The 22,587-nt window shown below is 50.9% G+C and overlaps 1 protein-coding gene and 1 long non-coding RNA gene across 3 annotated transcripts in view; one reads left to right on the top strand and one right to left on the bottom strand.

The window, feature by feature from the left end:
• Nucleotides 1-12,386, bottom strand: part of LOC137319428 (MEF2 transcription factor homolog) — a 29,983-nt gene extending 17,597 nt beyond the window's left edge. The window contains exon 1 of one of the 2 annotated variants that reach the window (XM_067981634.1): nucleotides 12,191-12,386. The gene's annotated coding sequence lies outside the window, so the exon portion shown is untranslated. Of the gene's footprint in view, nucleotides 1-288; nucleotides 386-12,190 lie in introns of those variants that run through there. The other variant, XM_067981635.1, reaches the window with a different exon arrangement.
• A 350-nt stretch (nucleotides 12,387-12,736) lies between these two features.
• Nucleotides 12,737-22,587, top strand: part of LOC137319429 (uncharacterized) — a 36,168-nt gene continuing 26,317 nt past the window's right edge. Inside the window, exon 1 of the long non-coding RNA XR_010962153.1 lies at nucleotides 12,737-12,905. This is a non-coding gene — a long non-coding RNA (uncharacterized lncRNA). The remainder of the gene's footprint in view (nucleotides 12,906-22,587) is intronic.

Genomic DNA, 22,587 nt, shown 5'->3' with positions numbered 1-22,587 from the left:
TCACACTGGATCAATACACAGAGCCTATCACACTGGATCAATACACAGAGCCGATCACACTGGATCAATACACAGAGCCGATCACACTGGATCAATACACAGAGCCGATCACACTGGATCAATACACACAGCCGATCACACTGGATCAATACACACAGCCGATCACACTGGATCAATACACAGAGCCTATGTCACTGTCCAAAATGAAAGGTTCCCCTACCACTCCACACAGAGTGAAGCTACTGCTTTAAGAACACTCACAATTGCAGCAGCTCTCAGCGTACTCACCAGTGAGGCAGTGCGTGCGGCTGCCAGGACTACAGCAACAAGCCCATCTGAAGGACAAAGACAGGCCGGCAGACCAGCCTCACAGCTTCTAACAACTGTTTGTAATCTGTCACAACATATGACCGGAGTTGCCGAGAGCCTCTCTGACCAGCTCGATGTCAGGCAGCCAAAGCCTCCTCCCTCCCTCCCACCACCCCCCCATCCCCCCATGCCAGCCACAGCTGTGAGAACAGGAAGTCAGTGGGCTCCTGCCAGTGAGGCAGCTGTTCCACCATCCGCTCGGTATTTCACTCCGGATGGTCATGTTGTCTGCAAAGGAGCGGGGTGGAGGAGTCTTTCAAAGCTCAGATTCCAGCCCGACCTATTTTCCAGGACCTTAAGACTGTGGAACTTGTTCCCTCCTTCAGACAGCTCTTCCTTTCACAGTCTGCACTCTTTGAAAACCCAAACTTGGCGTCATCTAACCACTACTTCTCGATTTACCTTCTACATGCCGACAGACACTATCTCCCTTTACCACACCCCCCCCCAAAACCATTCAACACCTTTGTGCTGGTCTACAAGTCCCTCCGTAGTCTCATCCCGCTCCATCTCTGCTGTATCTGTCTTTCAGGTAAGACGATAAACTGAGGCCCCGTCTGCCCGCTCGGGTGGACGTAAAAGATCCCATGGCACTTTTCCGAAGAAGAGCAGGGGAGCTCTTCCCGGTATCTTGGCTAATATTTATCCCTCTACCAACATTGCTAAAACAGATTGTTTGGTCATTATCTCTTTGCTGTTTGTGGGATCTTGCTGTGCGCAAATTGGCTGCCATGTTTCCTACATTACAACAGTGAGTACACTTCAAACGTACTTCATTGGCTGTAAAGCGCTTTGGGACGCCCTGAGGTTGTGAAATGCAAGTCCGTCCTTCTTTCTTTTACCCTCTTACAAATGCTGCGTTCCTCCGACTCCTGCTCTCTGTCCAACCTCCCCCGCCCCCGGTTGCCCCGCCAATAGCCACAAAGCCTTTTCCGCCTCCGTCCTACTCTCTGCAATTCCCCCCCTGAAAAGAAACACCTCGAGCCCCATCTCCTCAACCCCTCAGAGCCAGGGCCCCAATTCTACAAGTGCGTGAGCCTCGACAGTGAGTGTCTGCAGGTAGTTCCATTCCTCGCACTCACATCTTACATTTAGAACGGTTCCCGGGAGGAGGGACTTCAGTTACGTGGAGAGACTGGAGAAGCTGGGGTTGTTCTCCTTAGAGCAGAGAAGGTTAAGGGGAGATTTAATCGAGGTGTTCAAAATCATGCGGGGGTTTTGATAGAGTAAATAAGGAGAAACTATTTCCAGTGGCAGAAGGGTCAGTAACCAGAGGACACAGATTTAAGATAATTGGCAAAAGAACCGGAGGGAGATGAGGAGAATTTTTTTTACGCAGCGAGTTGCGATCTGGAATTCGCTGCCTAAAAAGGGCGGTGGAAGCAGATTCAATAATAACTTTCAAAAGGGAATTGGATAAATACTTGAAGTGGAAAACATTTGCAGGGCTATTGGGGAAGGGCAGGGGAGTGGGACTAATTGGATTGCTCTTTCAAAGAGCCGGCACAGGCACGATGGGCCAAATGGCCTCCTTCTGTGCTGTATCATTCTTTGATTCTATCCACACAGCTGCAGACTACCCACTGAGGCAAGCTGACGCTATCTGACCAGCTGGCACTAAGTCGTGCAGCTCTTCTCCGCGGTGGGCCCGTAGCCACTCAAAGCTGGACTGAACCTGCTAAACGCATTTCAGCCAGGAGCCATACAGATGAGACATTAAACCGAGGCCCCGTCTGCCCTCTCAGGTGGGCATAAAAAGATCCCACGGCCACTATTTGCAAGAAGAATAGGGGAGTTCTCCCCGGTGTCCTGGCCAATCCCTCAGCCAACACCTGAAAGCCGGTTATCTGATCATTATCACATTGCTGTTTGTGGGATCTTGCTGTGCACAAATTGGCCACGCTTCAAAAAAAAAAGTACTTTGTTGGCTGTAAAGCGCTTTGGGACGTCCCGAGGTTGTGAAAGGCACTACATTACTGCAAGTTCTTCCTTTCATTGACAGGCCATTCGCCTGGTGAGGAGTTTGGGGCAGGGGCAGGGGCAGGGGCCCCACCCGATGCTCCCCACCCCACCCCACAGGGCCTGAAACCCAGTTAAGGACACAAACTGATTGGCGTCACCAGGTGAGATTCAGGGCTTGAGCTGGCTGTCGGTGGTACGTCACCTCTCCGAGACGGAGACGTATGACTCACTGGAAGTGCTCGCTGCTGACTTACTGAAAGTGCTGCAGTTCGGAGGCCCCCCCCCCCCTCCCCCCCATGCTGTAGCCTGGGCTGGTCCGGTTACCCACAGGCTTTCGGTCTGACTCAGCCCACTTCCTCCTCGCCCTTGACCACATGCAGAAGTGAGAAGAGGCGTCCTGCAGCTGCCGGGACGTCCCACCATGCGATGCCAGCTGCCAGCCTCCCCTGGCCAGCTACCGAACACCTGGCGGGGGGCACCGTCCGCAAAACGCAAGGAGTTGCGGAGGAGGAGGAGGAGGAGGAGGAGGCCCCGAGCAACAAGAGATTGTAATGCTAGACTGACGGGTTTGAAAGAAAGGACTCGCATTTATACAGCGCCTTTCACGACTTAGAGATGTCCCAAATCGCTTTACAGCCAATTATAAAGTGTAGTCACTGCTGTAAGGTAGGAAACGCTGCAGCCAATTTGCACACAGCAAGATCCCACAAACAGTAATAAGATAATGACCGGATAATCTGTTTTTAAAAAAAAAAGTGACGTTGGTTGAGGTATAAATATTGGCCCCAGGACACCGGGGAGAACTCCCCCCTGCTCTTCTTCGAAATAGTATCATGGGATCTTTAACATCCACTTGAGAGGGTAGACAGAGCCTCAGTTTAACATCTCATCCGAAAGACGACACCTCCGACAGTACAGCACTCCCTCAGTACGGCACCGGAATGTTGGCCTGAATCATGCATTCAAGTCTCTGGAGTGGGACTCGAGCCCACGATCTTCTGACTCAGAGGGGAGAGTGCCTCCCACTGAGACACGAATGACACCAGTTCAGTTTGGGAGTTGAGCTCGATTACCCTGTTTTGTGGATGAGGTTAGACACAGCCTCCTATTCTCAAAAGCTTCTCCTGTCTTGTAGGTTCATTTCCCTCACTGGTCAGGACATGAAACGAGCTGGGGACAGGGACAGGGACAGGGCAGATAGTGTCTGAACCAGATCAGTGGGATGACTGAGATCTTCTGCTTCCATTTTTTTTTCTAGGACCGTAACTAGCTGGAAGACAGCCTGCCTGCTATTTTACACCAATCACAGTCCCAATGACACCCACTGATTACCAGTCTCACCACCCACCCACCCACTCCCCTCCCTCCCTCCCTCCCTCCCTCCCTTGGCCTGCGCCTTGTGCACTGCTACAATCACTTTCACCCTCCATTCGCCGGGAGTACGATACCTCATAAGAACATAGGAAATAGGAGCAGGAGTAGGCCAATCGGCCCCTCGAGCCTGCTCCGTCATTTAATAAAATCATGGCTGATCTGATCCTAACCTCAAATCTAAATTCATGTCCAATTTCCTGCCCGCTCCCTGTAACCCCTAATTCCCTTCACTTCTAGGAAACTGTCTATTTCTGTTTTAAATTTATTTAATGATGTAGCTTCCACAGCTTCCTGGGGCAGCAAATTCCACAGACCTACCACCCTCTGAGTGAAGAAGTTTCCCCTCATCTCAGTTTTGAAGGAGCAGCCCCTTATTCTAAGATTATGCCCCCTAGTTCTAGTTTCACCTATCCTTGGGAACATCCTCACCGCATCCACCCGATCAAGCCCCTTCACAATCTTATATGTTTCAATAAGATCGCCTCTCATTCTTCTGAACTCCAATGAGTAGAGTCCCAATCTATTCAACCTCTCCTCATATGTCCGCCCCCTCATCCCCGGGATTAACCGAGTGAACCTTCTTTGCACTGCCTCGAGAGCAAGTATGTCTTTTCTTAAGTATGGAGACCAAAACTGTATGCAGTATTCCAGGTGCGGTCTCACCAATACCTTATATAACTGCAGCAATACCTCCCTGTTTTTATATTCTATCCCCCTAGCAATAAACGCCCACATTCCGTTGGCCTTCTTGATCACCTGCTGCACCTGCATACCAACTTTTTGATTTTCTTGCACTAGGACCCCCAGATCCCTTTGTACTGCAGTACTTTCCAGTCTCTTGCCATCAAGATAATAACTTGCTCTCTGGTTTTTCCTGCCAAAGTGCATAACCTCACATTTTCCAATATTGTATTGCATCTGTCAAATCTCCGCCCACTCACCCAGCCTGTCTATATACCTCGCTGGGGTACAGGTTTCCGGCCACCCCCTCAATCACCTTGTCCAGTCGTCATCCGTCCTCCGCGCGTGGCACTGAATGTCAGGATGGTCATTCGACCATGGGGATCGTTGCAGCCGGACTAGTGCAGTTGGGTACTGAACCACACAGAGCTCCTGATCGCTGCCGAATTAGCTGACCTCATCTGAGGGGCTGCAGCATTTGGAGCACTCCATTTGGCCTCAGTGCCCCTGAGTTTGGGGGGGGGGGGTGGGGCGGGGAAAAAGAGAGGGGAGAGGAGGGGGGTTAAATCAGCCAAGGTTCATTCTCCTGATCCTCACCCGGTGATTGCTGCTGGAAAGTGCATGCGAGTGGATGGCGGGCTTATTTGCAATGCCTCCACCTGGTCAAATAGCTGGCCTCGGTGAGGAGGGGGAACGCATGACCTTTCCAGCGAGGGTCACCAGACAGCTATCAGGAGCAGAAACCCCAATTTCAGTTTCCCTAGTTCAGCACAGACCAGGGAACGGAACCATTAATAAAACTCAAGGATTTCTTACGTCGTCACACAATGCTGTGGACAGTTACAGCTGCAGGATACAGAAAGAAAAAAACTTGCATTTCTATAGCGTCTTTCACAACCTCAAGATGTCTCAAAACGCTTCACAGCCAGTGAAGTACTTTTTTTTTTGAAGTGTAGTCACCGTTGTAATGTAGGAAACGCAGCAATTTGCGCACAGCAAGATCCCACAATGTGGTAATGACCAGATTACCCGTTTTAGTGACGTTGATTGAAGGATAAATGTGGGTATCACTCGCAAGGCAGGCATTTATCCCCAGTGGGGGTGGGACTTGATCTTGAACCACTAGGGGTCTTACTAGGCGACCTGCTAACCTACAGCGGGCAATTCGGAGTCAACCACGTAGGTGTGGGACTGGAGTTGCATATAGGCCCAGACCAGACCGGGTAAGGACGGCAGGTTTCCGTCCCTCAACGGACACTAGTGAACCAGTTGAGCTTTTCTGACAATCCGACAGCTTCATGGTCACTTTTAGTGACACCAGCTTTTTATTTATGGTGGGGTTTGAACTCACGTTCTCTGGGTCACTAGTCCAGTAACATGACCACTGCATCACCATACCCAATACTGCATTAAAGCACAGATTCATACCTCCTATTACACAAACCAAAAAACAAAGAGCTTTCAAGTAGAATGCACTGCCTGAAAGGGCGGTGGAAGCAGATTCAATAGTAACTTTCAAAAGGGAATTGGATAAATAGTTAAAGGGGAAAAATTTTGCAGGGCTATGGGGAAAGAGCAGCAGGGGTAGGGCTATTTGGCGAGCTCTTTCAGAGAGCCATGATCTAATTGAATGGCAGAGCAGGCTCGAGGGGCTGAATGGCCTGCTCCTGTTCCAAATTCCCCCTGCCCTACACATGCCACATCTCTGCCCGGTGCCCAGTTAGCTGATCCCATCCAGAGCGGATTTGGCAGCTACTGTTGGCCACTGACTATTTTTTTTACACACACACACACACACACACACACACACACGATGGGCCGACTGACCTCCTTCTGTGCTGTAAGGCTGTATGATTCTATGACTCGTTCTGGGGATGTGGGTGTCGCTGGCAAGTCCACCATTTATTGCCCATCCCCGAGTTGTGCTTGATAAGATGGTGGTGGGCTGCCTTCTTGAGCTGCAAGTGGTTTGATACAACCGAGTGGCTTGCTAGGCCCAATTCAGAGGGCAGTGACCACGCTGGTGTGGGGACTGGAGTCACATATAGGTCCAGACCGGGTAAGGACGGACGGTTTCCTTCCCCAAAAGGGACAATAGTGAAATCAGTTGCGTTTTTACGAGTTTAGTGGTCACTTTTACTGAGACTGGCTTTAAAGGGAAGTGAGAGAGAGAAAAAAAAACCCAGCCACAATTCCTACTCCTGTTTGCATCTAAGAGTCCTGATCAAAAGGTGCAGCTTGTACACGCATCAACTCCGGGGCTAACGTTTCTTCTCAAAACCCAGCTCTTCGAACAAGCTTCGGCTCACCCTCCTCCCTCCGAAGGCATTGGCTCTCACTAGAGTATGATCGCCCTCCGCTTTCTCATCAGCACTGAGCGACCAAAAATTTAAAAAAAGGGACAGTATTTTTACATATCAAGGCCTTGGAGAGGGTGCAGAGGAGATTTACTAGAATGGTACCAGGGATGAGGGACTTCAGTTATTTGGAGAGACTGGAGAAGCTGGGATTGTTCTCCTTAGAGCAGAGAAGGTTAAGATTAATAGAGGTGTTCAAAATCATGAGGGGCTTTGATAGAATAAATAGGGAGAAACTGTTTCCACTGGCAGGAGGGTTGGTAATCAGAGGACACAGATTTAAGATAATTGGTAAAAGAACCAGAGGGGGAGATGAGGAGACTTTTTTTTAAAAACGCAGCGGGTTGTTCTGATCTGGAATGCGCTGCCTGAAAGGGCGGTGGAAGCAGATGCAATCGTAAATTTCAAAAGCTGAATTGGACAAATACTTGAAAAGGAAAAATTTGCAGTGCTACGGGGAAAGAGCAGGAGGGAGTGGGATCAATTGGATAGCTCTTTCAAAGAGCCGGCACAGGCACAATGGGCCGAATGGCCTCCTTCTGTGCCGTATGGTTCGAAGATTACACCAGCCATTCTCCGCTTTTTCGTCAGCCCTGAGGAAACCAGAGCGACCAAACAAAAAAGTATTTTATTGCTGGGTTTACGATGCTTTTTTCTGCTGTACTTTACTCCCCTGAATCACATTCCTGATTCACTACCTCACCGTGTTTACTAAATTACGCTCTTAATTGTACGGGCAGTCCGGATTTCTTTGCGAAGCGTCTCACACATCAGGCCCAACCTATCAGAGATCAAATATTTCAGGAATGGATCAAGTCTGTCAATTAGGAAATTGCACAAACACGGAAAATAAACTTGTGTCAGTGAAACAAAAAAGGTGCATAGGCTCGCCTCAGTGGCTTAATGCAGACCCAAGAGAAGCTAGCTGACCTGTGTTAGGGCTGCAATCGGTGTCAGCCGTGGCACAGTGGGCAGCACTCTCGCCTCGGAGTCCGGAGATCATAGGTTCAAGTCCCACTTCAGGGACATAATCCAGACGGACCCTCCCAGCGTAGAACTGAGGGAGTGCTGCACTGTCGAAGATGCCATTTTTCAGATGAGACGTTAAACCGAGGCCCCGTCTGCCCCTCTCAGGTGGATGTGAAAGATCCCGCAGACACTATTTCGAAGAAGAGCAGGGGGAGTTCTCCCAGGTGTCCTGGGCCAATATTTATACCGCAACCGACATAAATAATAAACTGATGATCTGGTCATCGTAACATTGCTGTTTGTGGGATCTTGCTGTGCTCAAATTGGCCGTGTTTCCTACATTACAACAGTGACTACGTTCAAAAAGTACCTCATTGGCTGTCAAGCACTTTGGAACATCCTGAGGTCATGAAAGGCGCTACAGAAATGCAAATTCAAGGCACCCACGAAAATCTCTTGCCATCAGATCTGCTTCAAGGTACCAGCGACCATTCCCGATTGAAAGCAAGAGAGTCAAACCCTAGGGTCGGGGCAACGTAAACAGCTGCCGGACTCCTCCCACAACAGTCCATCGATTGCGTCCTGCACGTAACTCCTAACTGAAACATTTAAAACTGCTCGTCCGCCATTAAACAGCACCAGTGGAAAACAAAGGCAGCAATGTTAGTAAAGCATATTGGATCCTTAGATTTATTAATAGAGGCACAGAGTGCAAAAGCAAGGAAGTTCTGGTGATCCTTTATAAATCACTGGTTAGGCCCCAGCTGCAGTTTTGTGTCCGCACTTTAGGAGGGATGTCAAGGCCTTGGAGAGGGTGCAGAGGAGATTTACTAGAATGGTACCAGGGATGATGGACTTCAGTTATGTGGAGAGACTGGAGAAGCTGGGATTGTTCTCCTTCGAGCAGAGAAGGTTAAGGGGAGATTTAATAGAGGTGTTCAAATTTTTGAGGGGTTTTGATGTGATATTCAGGGAGAGACTGTTTCTACTTGGCAGTGGTTACTGAGTGACAGTGTGAGGGAGAGGGATTAACATCAGTAGAGATACAGTCAGTAACACAGGGCGCTGGGGGAGAGGGGTTACTGAGTGACAGTGTGAGGGAGAGGGATTAACATCAGTAGAGATACAGTCAGTAACACAGGGCCCTGGGGGAGAGGGGTTACTGAGAGACAGTGTGAGGGAGCTGGATTAACATCAGTAGAGATACAGTCAGTAACACAGGGCGCTGGGGGAGAGGGGTTACTGAGTGACAGTGTGAGGGAGAGGGATTAACATCAGTAGAGAGACAGTCAGTAACACAGGGCGCTGGGGGAGAGGGGTTACTGAGTGACAGTGTGAGGGAGCTGGATTAACATCAGTAGAGATACAGTCAGTAACACAGGGCGCTGGGGGAGAGGGGTTACTGAGTGACAGTGTGAGGGAGAGGGATTAACATCAGTAGAGAGACAGTCAGTAACACAGGGCGCTGGGGGAGAGGGAGGGGTTACTCAGTGACAGTGTGAGGGAGCTGGATTTACGAGGAGATATCCTGATTAAATTGGTACAAACACTGTTTGACAGAACGTTAAGTCTTAATTTACACCATGAAATCCTGTTTTTAATTCTCAGTCAAACAAAAAATAGATAAGACGCTTGAAATTCTATAGATGGCAAAGTAAGAACACATCTCTCTTCCCTTGGTGTAGAGGCCCTGAGACTTCCAGTGAAAGAGTCGTGCAGTATTTTGTCAGACATTTTACATCGATGCCCAGGGACTGACAGAAACTCGCTCTGTCCCTTCACAGATCTAGGAAACCGCACACAAAATAAAACAACTGCACAAATATTACAACACCGGACTTCAAATCCCAGCCCAGCCACTGCGATAAGAAGCCACAAGACAAGGTTTATCTCCAACCACACAGCTCTGATATTATTACATATTAAAACAGAGAGATATAAATTCTCGCACCTCCTTCCCAATCTACCTCATAAAATCCGCAATAGATGATGTACAGAATCTCACACGACACTTCCCGAGGAGTCAGATCAGTCGCATTAACCCAATCTTTTTTTTAAAATGTATTTATAGAATCGTTTTAAATCACTGCACGATGAATGAAAATGGTGACTTTCTGTAGATGAACTACAGGTTTGTGGGAGGGTTTGCGAGCTGGGAGGGAATTGGGGGAGAACGACCAGGCTGTCGGAGATGGGGGCCAATATACTGGGTGAGGAGGAGGGTGAGACAGCAGCAAGTGAGGTGGGCGAAAGTCAGACAGCGACAGAGGGAAACACACAAGAACGGGTATGGGTGAACCAGCAAAATGGGCACGTGGCAAGGGATTGGCACCATCAAGGTGGGCAAGGAAGAGACAATGATGGTCGTAGAGTGGAGAGGGGCACAGGTGAGGGCAGCCAGAATGAGAATGGGCACAGAAGAGGCAAGGATGATGAGGGGCACAGATGGGAGGCTGGTAGTTGGGACAGGGTGAGGATGGGCACAGTTAAGAGTGATGGGGCATGATTGACTAGAGCAGCGATGGTGGGCACAGTAAGGACAGGCACGGTTGAGTCGTGAGGATGGGCATGATTTACAGTAGCAGGCACAGTGGGAATGGGCACAGATGGGGCAGTGAGGATAGGCATAGATGGGAGCAATGAGGATGGGCATAATGGGCGTGAGGATAGGACTAGTGGCTTGATGAGGGTGGGCACAGATGGCAATGTGCAGGGATGCAATGGGCATGAGGATTGGTGCATAGGGCAAGAATAGGATGAGCACAGATGGGGCAATGAGCCACGACGATGGGAGCAATGGATATGAGGCTGCAATCAAGGGCATAAGGAGGTTGGGCACTGATGGGGGGGAAATGGGCAGGAGGATGGGACCGAGGGCATGAGGAGGATGGGCATTCACAGGGGCAATGGGCAGGAGGATGGGATCAAGGGCATGAAGAGGATGGGGGCAATGGGAAGGAGGATGGAATAAAGGGCACAAGGAGTATGGGCACTGATGGGGTAATGGGCAGGAGGATGGGACCATGGGCATGTGGAGGATGGGCACTGATAGGGGGCAATGGGGAGGAGGATGGGACCAAGGGCACGAGGAGGGTGGGCACAGATGGCCAGCAATGGGCAGGAGGATGGGACCAAGGGCATGAGGAGGGTGGGCACTGATGGGGGGCAATGAGCAGGGGGATGGGACCAAGGGCATGAGGAGGGTGGGCACTGATGGGGGGCAATGGGCAGCAGGATGGGACCAAGGGCATGAGGAGGGTGGGCACAGATGACTAGCAATGGGCAGGTGAATGGGAACAAGGGCATGAGGAGGGTGGGCAGTGATGGGGGGCAATGGGCAGCAGGATGGGACCAAGGGCATGAGGAGGGTGGGCACTGATGGGGGGCAATAGGCAGGAGGATGGTATCAAGGGCATAAGGAGGGTGGGCACTGATGGGGGGCAATGGGCAGGAGGATGGTATCAAGGGCATGAGGAGGGTGGGTACTGATGGGGGTCAATGGGCAGGAGGATGGTATCAAGGGCATGAGGAGGGTGGGCACTGATGGGGGCAATGGGCAGGAGGATGGGACCAAGGGCATGAGGAGGGTGGGCACTGATGGGGGGCAATGAGCCAGAGGATGGGACCAAGGGCATGAGGAGGATGGGCAGTGATGGGGGTCAATGGGCAGGGGGATGGGACCAAGGGCATGAGGAGGGTGGGCAGTGATGGGGGGCAATGGGCAAGAGGATGGGACCAAGGGCATGAGGAGGGTGGGCACTGATGGGGGGCAATGAGCCAGAGGATGGGACCAAGGGCATGAGGAGGATGGGCAGTGATGGGGGTCAATGGGCAGGGGGATGGGACCAAGGGCATGAGGAGGGTGGGCACTGATGGGGGTCAATGGGGAGGAGGATGGGACCAAGGGCATGAGGAGGGTGGGCACTGATGGGGGTCAATGGGGAGGATGGGACCAAGGGCATGAGGAGGGTGGGCAATGATGAGGGGCAATGGGCAGGGGGATGGTATCAAGGGCATGAGGAGGGTGGGCACTGATGGGGGGCAATGGGCAGGAGGATGGGACCAAGGGCATGAGGAGGGTGGGCACTGATGGGGGGCAATGAGCCAGAGGATGGGACCAAGGGCATGAGGAGGATGGGCAGTGATGGGGGTCAATGGGCAGGGGGATGGGACCAAGGGCATGAGGAGGGTGGGCAGTGATGGGGGGCAATGGGCAAGAGGATGGGACCAAGGGCATGAGGAGGGTGGGCACTGATGAGGGGCAATGGGCAGGGGGATGGGATCAAGGGCATGAGGAGGGTGGGCACTGATGGGGGGCAATGGGGAGGAGGATGGGACCAAGGGCATGAGGAGGGTGGGCAGTGATGGGGGGCAATGGGGAGGAGGATGGGACCAAGGGCATGAGGAGGGTGGGCAGTGATGGGGGGCAATGGGCAGGAGGAGGATGGGGGGCGATGGGCACAAGATACAGCACTGACCTGGTCCCCTGGTTGCCGGGTCCCCTGGTTGCCTGGGCTCCCGTTGCCTGGGCTCCCGTTGCCTAGGCTCCCTCCTCCGCCAGGTACCACTCTCAGCCTCAGCTACAATGTTTCTCCTCAGACAGAAAACAAGGAGAAACCAGCCAGCGCACCCAAACCTGCTCCTTCGCCCCCGCCCCTCCGAGCCTGACTGACAGCGACCTCCGCCAACCACCGGGCGGGACGGTAGTGAGTGACAGCGGACCGGCCAATCAGCAGCAGCGGTGGGCGGGACACGAGGCCGTCAGGTTAGGTGGCGCCAGCACCCGGGCTCCATTACAAATCCCTCCGCCCTCCCCGTAGGGTTGAATCAAAATCTGATTTTTTTTAATACCGGCGCCCGAAATATTTGAGGATTCCCCCGGTTAAAAAAAAAAGTCCGTCGGTTGACGATGTGGAAGCGGCGAACCCAGCGGCCGGGGGCGCGAATTTTCCCCTCAGAGTCAGGGGCTATTTCGGGGACTATTTGATGCCGGCGGAGGGAGGCGGCGCTTGGCGCGGACGTGACGTCAATGACGGGTCCGGGAGAAGCAGGCGCGCAGTCGATGGAGGGGGGAGGAGTCGGAGAGGCCGCTCGGCGGCGGCGGCGGCGGCGGGGGCAATGGAGGCTGTGATTGCCCCCCCACTCCAGCCGCCCGAGACCCCGGGTCACCCCCCCCCGGCCGAGGCCGCTGAGGTAAAAGGTCCGGTTAGTCCGGCCGGCCGGCGGCCGATTTCGTTATCCTGCCGCTCCGGCGGTTAAATTCTCCCAAAGCGGCATTGAGGTCATCACTGCGTCACCGGGGAGGGGCGGAGGGAGCCCCACCCCCCCCTCTTAAAGGGGCACGTGCGTCTTAAAGGGACAGGACACATCTTAAAGGGACAGGGCACACTTTAAAGTGGCAGGTGAAAATTTTAACGGAGGGGAGAGAGCGCAGGACAGACACTAGTATAATACCTTAAAGGGGCAGGGCACACCTTAAAGTCGGAGGGGAGAGAGCACGGGACAGACAATATTATAATACCTTAAAGGGGCAGGGCACATCTTAAAGTGGGAGGGCAAAGTTTAACGGAGGGGAGAGCGCGCAGGACAGGCACTATTATATTACCTTAAAGGGGCAGGGCACACCTTAAAGTGGGAGGGCAAAGTTTAACGGAGGGGCGAGAGCGGGACAGACAATATTATAATACCTTAAAGGGGCAGGGCACACCTTAAAGTGGGAGGGCAAAGTTTAACGGAGGGGAGAGCGCGCAGGACAGGCACTATTATTATCTTAAAGGGGCAGGACACACCTTCAAGGGATAGGGGAGTCTTAAAGGGACTGGGCACAACTTAACGTGGCAGGGAAAACCTTAATGGGACGGGGGCAGAGACGAAAGAGACAGGGCAAACCTTAATGGGACAGGAGCAGAGGAGAGACACACACACACACACTATTACACTGCCTTAAAGGGACGGGAGAGAGATTATTCTTTTGCCTCAATGAGGAGTCTTAAAGGGACAGGGTAAACTTAAAAGTGAAAGGATAACCAGAGAGAGAGTCCGTTGCTTTAAAGAGACAGAGCGAGTCTCAAAGGGACAGGTCAGCCAGAGAGGAAAAGCTTCAGTCTTTAAGCTGTTGCCTTAAAGGAGCATGGCAGTCAGAGAGCTCCTTAACACACAAGGCAAATGGACCGGCACAGCACAAGACATCGAAACTGGGCCATAATGGGTCATTTGTTATTTATACTACTTTTGTCTTCATTCCCCGTGCCCAGGTGCATGTAAGACCAAAACCTGGGGCTATCAGTAATTATCCGCCACGTTCCATTATCCACCTGTACTTAATGTAATTCGAGGGATTTTATTGACGGGTAACAATTGGAATAATTCACAATCACAGACACTTTGCATTCAAATGTTTTACATGTAATTGTTAACTCCATTACATGTGTGCAGACGGTTTTGTGTGTGGTGCGTGTACACGGTGCTGTGCATGGTTCTGTGTACACGGTGCTGTGCGAGGGTGTGGTTCTGTGTACGTGGATCTGTGCGTGTGTGGTTCTGTGTGTACACGGTTCTGTGCGCTTGTGTGGTTCTATGTACACAGCCTTGAGCGTGTTTGGTTCTGTGTGTACACAATGCTGATCATGTGTGTGGTTATGTATGTACATGGTGCAGTGTGTGTGGTTCTTTGTGCACACGGTGCTGTGCGTGTGCAGTTCTGTGTGCACATGGTGCTGTGTGGAAGCCTCCGAAAGAAGGAGGAAGCCTCCGAAAGCTTGTGAATTTAAAATAAAATTGCTGGACTATAACTTGGTGTTGTAAAATTGTTTACAATGGTGCTGTGTGTGTGTGGTTCTGTGTGTACGTGGTGCTGTGCATATATGTAGTTCTGTGCATGCGCACTGTGGTGTGTGGGGCTCTGTGCTTGCGCACTGTGCTTGCATGCGTGACTCTACATGTGTGCGCAGTTCTGTGTGAGTCTGTGTGTACATGGTGCTGTGTGTTTGTGGTTCTGCATGCACGGTGCTGTGTGAATCTGTGTGTGTGGTTTTGTGCGCGTGTATGTGGTTCTATGTGTACATGGTGCTATGTATGTGTATGTGGTTCTGTGTGTATACGGTGCTTTGTGTGTGTATGTGGTTCTGTGTGTGTATACAGTGCTGTGTGTGTGTGCGTGTGTGTGTGGTTCTGTGTGTGTATACGGTGCTGTGTGTGTGGTTCTGTGTGTGTATACGGTGCTGTGTGTGTGTGTGTGGTTCTGTGTGTGTATACGGTGCTGTGTGTGTGTGGTTCTGTGTGTGTATACGGTGCTGTGTGTGTGTGTGTGGTTCTGTGTGTGTATACGGTGCTGTGTGTGTGTGTGTGTGTGTGTGGTTCTGTGTGTGTATACGGTGCTGTGTGTGTGTGTGGGGTTCTGTGTGTGTATACGGTGCTGTGTGTGTGTGTGTGTGTGTGGTTCTGTGTGTGCAAGTTTCCGTTGGTCAGTACTCAGACACAAAAACACACTGCTGGGTGCTGGTGGGGATGGTTGGCCCGTGGTATTGGTGGGGATGGTTGGCCCGTGGTATTGGTGGGGATGGCTGGCCCGTGGTGCTGGTAGGGATGGCTGGCCTGTGGTGCTGGTGGTGATGGCTGGCCTGTGGTGCTGGTGGGGATGGCTGGCCCGTGGTATTGGTGGGGATGGTTGGCCTGTGGTATTGGTGGGGATGGCTGGCCTGTGGTGCTGGTAGGGATGGCTGGCCTGTGGTATTGGTGGGGATGGCTGGCCTGTGGTGCTGGTGGGGATGGCTGGCCTGTGGTGCTGGTGGGGATGGCTGGCCTGTGGTGCTGGTGGGGATGGCTGGCCTGTGGTATTGGTGGGGATGGCTGGCCTGTGGTGCTGGTGGGGATGGCTGGCCCGTGGTGCTGGTGGGGATGGCTGGCCCGTGGTGCTGGTGGGGATGGCTGGCCTGTGGTATTGGTGGGGATGGCTGGCCCGTGGTATTGGTGGTGATGGCTGGCCTGTGGTGCTGGTGGGGATGGCTGGCCTGTGGTGCTGGTGGGGATGGCTGGCCTGTGGTATTGGTGGTGATGGTTGGCCCGTGGTGCTGCTCTGGGCATCATGAACGTGGGGGCAGGCTCGATGGGCCGGCTGGTCTTTCACTGCCCACCGATGCCGTCCGCCCGCATGTCTTGATACTGTCCCCACCAGCTGAGCCACGCAGCCCTTGTTTAAACCTTGCTAATCGACCGGGATAAGCAGCTTTAGAGCCGAGGATTCCTGGCTCACTAATCCAGGGGCCCTGACCCAGACACACAGGGATGAAGACACAAGTGTTATCTAATAATCAAACAGCAAAGGAACTGACAGGATTACTTGCAGCTACTGGGACATATGTCGGCCTAGGTGGGGGAGACATGAAAGTGTGTCGTCTGTGAAATACATTCCTTTGCTGCTGGATCAAGGGTTAGATACAGAGTAAAGCTCCCTCTACACAGATACAGGAGGAGGCCATTCAGCCCCTCGAGCCTGTTCCGCCATTCAATTAGATCCCGGCTGCTCTGCATCCTAACTGCATCTACCCGCCTTGGTTCCGTAACCCTTAATACCCTCACCCAACAAAAATCGATCAATCTCAGTTTTGAATTTTTCAATTGACCCCCGGCCTCAACAGGCTTTTTATGGAGAGGGAGCTCCCCATTAACATTTTCTCTCCTCCTTTCCTGAAGACGCTGACCCATGCTGGGGCTAGCTGCACAGCTGGCAGTCAATGCTTGCCTGAATTCATGCATCAACCCAGATGCTCAGTCAGCAGGCTAACCGACCATGGGGGTCATCACAGCCAAGCCTAAGCCTTCTCCCCAGCATTTTCAACAGATATCAGGAGTGGCAAGCTTTGCTGAATTCTTCTCCCACCCGTCCTTAATGTGCTGTACCTGCCCTGGGAGTGTTTGATGGGACGGTGTAGAGGGAGCTTTACTCTGTATCTAACCCTGTACCTGCCCTGGGAGTGTTTGATGGGACAGTGTAGAGGGAGCTTTACTCTGTATCTAACCCGTGCTGTACCTGCCCTGGGAGTGTTTGATGGGACAGTGTAGAGGGAGCTTTACTCTGTATCTAACCCTGTACCTGCCCTGGGAGTGTTTGATGGGACAGTGTAGAGGGAGCTTTACTCTGTATCTAACCCTGTACCTGCCCTGGGAGTGTTTGATGGGACAGTGTAGAGGGAGCTTTACTCTGTATCTAACCCTGTACCTGCCCTGGGAGTGTTTGATGGGACAGTGTAGAGGGAGCTTTACTCTGTATCTAACCCTGTACCTGCCCTGGGAGTGTTTGATGGGACAGTGTAGAGGGAGCTTTACTCTGTATCTAACCCGTGCTGTACCTGCCCTGGGAGTGTTTGATGGGACAGTGTAGAGGGAGCTTTACTCTGTATCTAACCTGTGCTGTACCTGCCCTGGGAGTGTTTGATGGGACAGTGTAGAGGGAGCTTTACTCTGTATCTAACCCGTGCTGTCCCTGCCCTGGGAGTGTTTGATGGGACAGTGTAGAGGGAGCTTTACTCTGTATCTAACCCTGTACCTGCCCGGGGAGTGTTTGATGGGACAGTGTAGAGGGAGCTTTACTCTGTATCTAACCCGTGCTGTACCTGCCCGGGGAGTGTTTGATGGGATGCTGGGAACCTTCTTTCAGCACCACCATCCATTAACTGAAAGAGAAACAGCAAAAGATATAAATTATCCACCTTGGAAAAATAGTTAATTTAACAGCACTCAAATCACTTTCCTTTATTAGCTGCGGCATAGAATATAAGAGCAGGGAGGTTATGCTAGAACTGTATAAAACACTGGTTAGGCCACAGCTTGAGTACTGCGTACAGTTCTGGTCACCACATTACAGGAAGGATGTGATCGCACATCTGGATACAGAGGAGATTTACGAGGATGTTGCCAGGACTGGAGAATTTTAGCTATGAGGAAAGATTGGATAGGCTGGGGTTGTTTTCTATGGAACAGAGGAGGCTGAGGGGAGATTTAATTGAGGTGTATAAAATTATTAGGGGCCTAGATAGTGTGGATAGGGAGGACCTATTTCCCTTAGCGGAGAGGTCAATAACCAGGGGGCATAGATTTAAAGTAATTGGTAGAAGGATTAGAGGGGAGCTGAGGAGAATTTTTTTCCCCCAGAGGGTGGTGGGGGTCTGGAACTCTCTGCCTGAGAGGGTGGGAGAGGCAGAAACCCTCAACTCATTTAAAAAGTACCTGGATGTGCACCTGAAGAGCCGTGACCTGCAGGGCTACGGACCAAGAGCTGGAAAGTGGGATTAAGCTGGGTGGCTCTTTTTCGGCCGGCACGGACACAATGGGCCAAATGGCCTCCTTCTGTGCAGTAACTTTCTGTGATTCTATATGAATCAAAGTGCTTCTGTTGCAGTTGAGGCCTCCTGACATTCTCTTTCTTAATGAGCTGCTGCGAGTTAATTAATTTGAAGAGCTGGAGGTTGCTATGACGACGGCCCGTTGCCAGGCTGGGAGCTAAGTGGGCCGATGCTTGCAAAGAGAGTGACGGATTTGTCGTAATCCCATCACGATTTGCAGCGTGGCACACACGCACACTCGCACACACGCACACACACACACGCACATACACACTCGCACACACACACGCACACTTGCACACACGCACACACACACAACTCGCACACACGCACACACACATAGCACACACACACAGCTCGCACACACACTCGCATACACACTCGCACACGCACACACACAGCTCGCACACTCGCACACACACACAGCTCGCACACACACATAGCACACACACACTCGCACACACATAGCACACGCACACACATAGCACACACACAGCACACACACTCCCTCGCACACATAGCACACACACACACAGCTCGCACACACACATAGCACACACACTCGCACACACACAGCACACACACACACTCGCACACACACACTCGCACACACACACAGCACACACACACACTCACACACACAGCACACACACACACACAGCGCACACACACACAGCACACACACTCGCTCGCACACATAGCACACACACACACAGCTCGCACACACACATAGCACACACACTCGCACACACACACAGCACACACACACACTCGCACACACACACACAGCACACACACACACACAGCACACACACACACTCGCACACACACACACTCACACACACAGCACACACAGCACACACACACACAGCGCACACACAGCGCACACACACAGCACACACACACACAGCACACACACACAGCTCGCACACACACAGCTCGCACAGCACACACACACACAGCACACACACACAGCACACACACACACACTCGCACACACAGCACACACACACACACACAGCACACACACACACACACTCGCACACACACACACAGCACACACACACACAGCACATTCACGCACACTTAAACACAGCACACATGTATAGCACACACGCACACACATAGCACATGCACACACTTACACACAGCGCACGTGTATAGCACACACACAGCACACGCATAGCAGACACACGCACATACAGCAGACGCACACATGCTCACACACACCACACATGTACGCTCACAAATACACAGCACATACACACTGCACACACATGCTCACATACACACAGCACACACATACACTCACATATACACAACACACACATACGCTCACATACACACAACACACACACACACACACACACAATGGACACAAATGCACAGTGGACACACACACTCACAGCGCACACACACACACACGCTCGTACTCACAACACATACACGCCCAACACACACATGCTCACATACACACAACACATACACCCACGCATACACGCTCACATACACACAACATACACACACCCAACACGCACACTCACACACACACGGACATTAACCTGTTCAGCGAGCAAGAGGAAACACCCGTCCCCATGTGCTGGGGCCTGAGGCCTGTTGATGGGCCCCCTGTGTCAGGACTGGGCGCTCGGAAGAAAATCGGGAGCATGGAGTGAAGTATCGCACTCGGGGTAGTAAAGAAAGAACAAACTTATATTTATATAGTGCCTCTCGCAGCCCCAGGACATCGGTGTCCAGGAGAACTTTTTTAGCCAGTACAAGACAAGCCCAACAAGAGGGGATGCCATTCTAGATTTAGTCGTGGGAAATGAAGATGGGCAAGTGGGTGAAGTGACAGTGGGTGACCATATTGGGGATAGTGACCACAATTCAGTTAGTTTTAGCATTATTATGGAAAAGGACAGAGTTAAATCAGGAGTAAACGTTTTAAATTGGGGGAAGGCAAATTTTACAGAACGAAGAGGTGATTTGGCAGAAGTGGACTGGACACAACTACTTGAGGAGAAATCAGTAGCAAGCCAGTGGGAGGCACTGAAAAGTGAAATTCTATGGGTACAATGCAGACACATCCCCTCAAAGAAAAAGAGTGGCACTGCCAAATTTAGAGCCCCCTGGTTGTCTAGAAGTATCCGGGGCAAGATAAAGCAGAAAAAGAAAGCTTATGACTGTCACAGAAAACTAAACACTGCAGAAAGCCTAGAGGAGTATAGAAAGTACAGGGATGACGTAAAAAAGGAAATAAGGAAAGCAAAGAGAGGGCATGAAAAAATATTAGCTAGTAAGATTAAAGAAAACCCAAAGATGTTTTATCAGTACATTAAGAACAAGAGGATAGCTAAGAAAAAGGTGGGACCTATCAGGGATGATAAGGGTAACTTGTGTGTAGAAGCAGAGGATGTGGGTAGGGTTTTAAATCAATATTTTGTCTCCGTATTCACAAAGGAAATGGATGATCCAGACGTAGTAGTTAAAGAGGAGAGGTGTGAAATATTGGATAAGGTAAAAATAACGAGAGAGGAAGTACTAGAGGGACTGGAATCCTTGAACGTTGATAAGACACAGGGCCGGATGGATTGTTTCCTAGGCTATTGAAGGAAGCCAGGGAGGAAATAGCGGATGCTCTGAGGATCATTTTCCAATCCTCACTAGATACAGGGGAGGTACTGGAAGACTGCAAACATAGTACCATTGTTTAAAAAGGGTACGAGGGAAAGGCTAAACAATTATAGGCCGGTCAGTATTACCTCGGTGGTGGGCAAACTATTGGAATCAATACTGAGAGATAGGATAAACTGTCACTTGGAAAGGCATGGTTTAATCAGGGATAGTCAGCATGGATTTGTTCAGGGAAGGTCATGCCTTACAAATCTGATTGAATTCTTTGAGGAAGTGACAAGGAGGATTGATGAGGGTAGTGCAGTGGATGTTGTCTACATGGATTTTAGTAAGGCATTTGACAAGGTCTCACATGGCAGACTGGTCAGAAAGGTAAAAGCCCATGGGATACAGGGAAATGTGGCAAATTGGATCCAAAATTCGCTCAGTAGCAGGAACTAAAGAGTAAAAGTCGATGGATGTCTTTGCAAATGGAAATCCGTTTCCAGTGGTGTGCCACAGGGCTCAGTGTTGGGTCCCTTGCTGTTTGTGGTATATATTAATGATTTGGACTTGAATGTAGGGGGCATGATTGGCAAATTTGCAGATGACACAAAAATTGTCCGTGTAGTTGATAGTGAAGAGGATAGCTGTAGACTCCAAGAAGATATCAATGGGTTGGTGGAGTGGGCGGAAAAGTGGCAAATGGAGTTCAACCCGGAGAAGTGTGAGGTAATGCACTTAGGGAGGGCAAACAGTAAAATGGAATACACAGTAAACGGGAATATATTGAGAGGGGTAGAGGAAGTGAAAGACCTTGGAATGCATGTGCACAGGTCCCTGAAGGTGGCAGTACAGGTAGACAAGGTTGTGAAGAAGGCATACGGAATGCTCTCCGTTATTAGCCGAGGTATAGAATACAAAACCAGGGGTATAATGATGGAACTGCATAAAACGCTGGTAAGGCCACAGCTGGAATATTGTGCGCAGTTCTGGTCACCACATTACAGGAAGGATGTAATTGCTCTGGAGAGAGTGCAGAGAAGATTTACAAGAATGTTGCCAGGGCTTGAAAATTGCAGCTACGAGGAGAGACTGGATAGAATCATAGAATCATAGAAGTTACAACATGGAAACAGGCCCTTCGGCCCAACATGTCCATGTCGCCCAGTTTATACCACTAAGCTAGTCCCAATTGCCTGCACTTGGCCCATATCCCTCGATACCCATCTTCCCCATGTAACTGTCCAAATGCTTTTTAAAAGACAAAATTGTACCCGCCTCTACTACTGCCTCTGGCAGCTCGTTCCAGACACTCACCACCCTTTGAGTGAAAAAATTGCCCCTCTGGATCCTTTTGTATCTCTCCCCTCTCACCTTAAATCTGTGCCCCCTCGTTATAGACTCCCCTACCTTTGGGAAAAGATTTTGACTATCGACCTTATCTATGCCCCTCATTATTTTATAGACTTCTATAAGATCACCCCTTAACCTCCTACTCTCCAGGGAATAAAGTCCCAGTCTGTCTAACCTCTCCCTGTAAGTCAAACCATCAAGTCCCGGTAGCATCCTAGTAAATCTTTTCTGCACTCTTTCTAGTTTAATAATATCCTTTCTATAATAGGGTGACCAGAACTGTACACAGTACTCCAAGTGTGGCCTCACCAATGCCCTGTACAACTTCAACAAGACATCCCAACTCCTGCATTCAATGTTCTGACCAATGAAACCAAGCATGCTGAATGCCTTCTTCACCACCCTATCCACCTGTGACTCCACTTTCAAGGAGCTATGAATCTGTACTCCTAGATCTCTTTGTTCTATAACTCTCCCCAACGCCCTACCATTAACGGAGTAGGTCCTGGCCCGATTCGATCTACCAAAATGCATCACCTCACATTTATCTAAATTAAACTCCA

The sequence above is a fragment of the Heptranchias perlo genome, unplaced genomic scaffold, assembly GCF_035084215.1.
Source record: "Heptranchias perlo isolate sHepPer1 unplaced genomic scaffold, sHepPer1.hap1 HAP1_SCAFFOLD_845, whole genome shotgun sequence".
Lineage (NCBI taxonomy): Eukaryota > Metazoa > Chordata > Chondrichthyes > Hexanchiformes > Hexanchidae > Heptranchias > Heptranchias perlo.
Note: the sequence above shows the minus strand (reverse complement) of the source record. Positions and strands in the feature narration are given on the sequence as shown.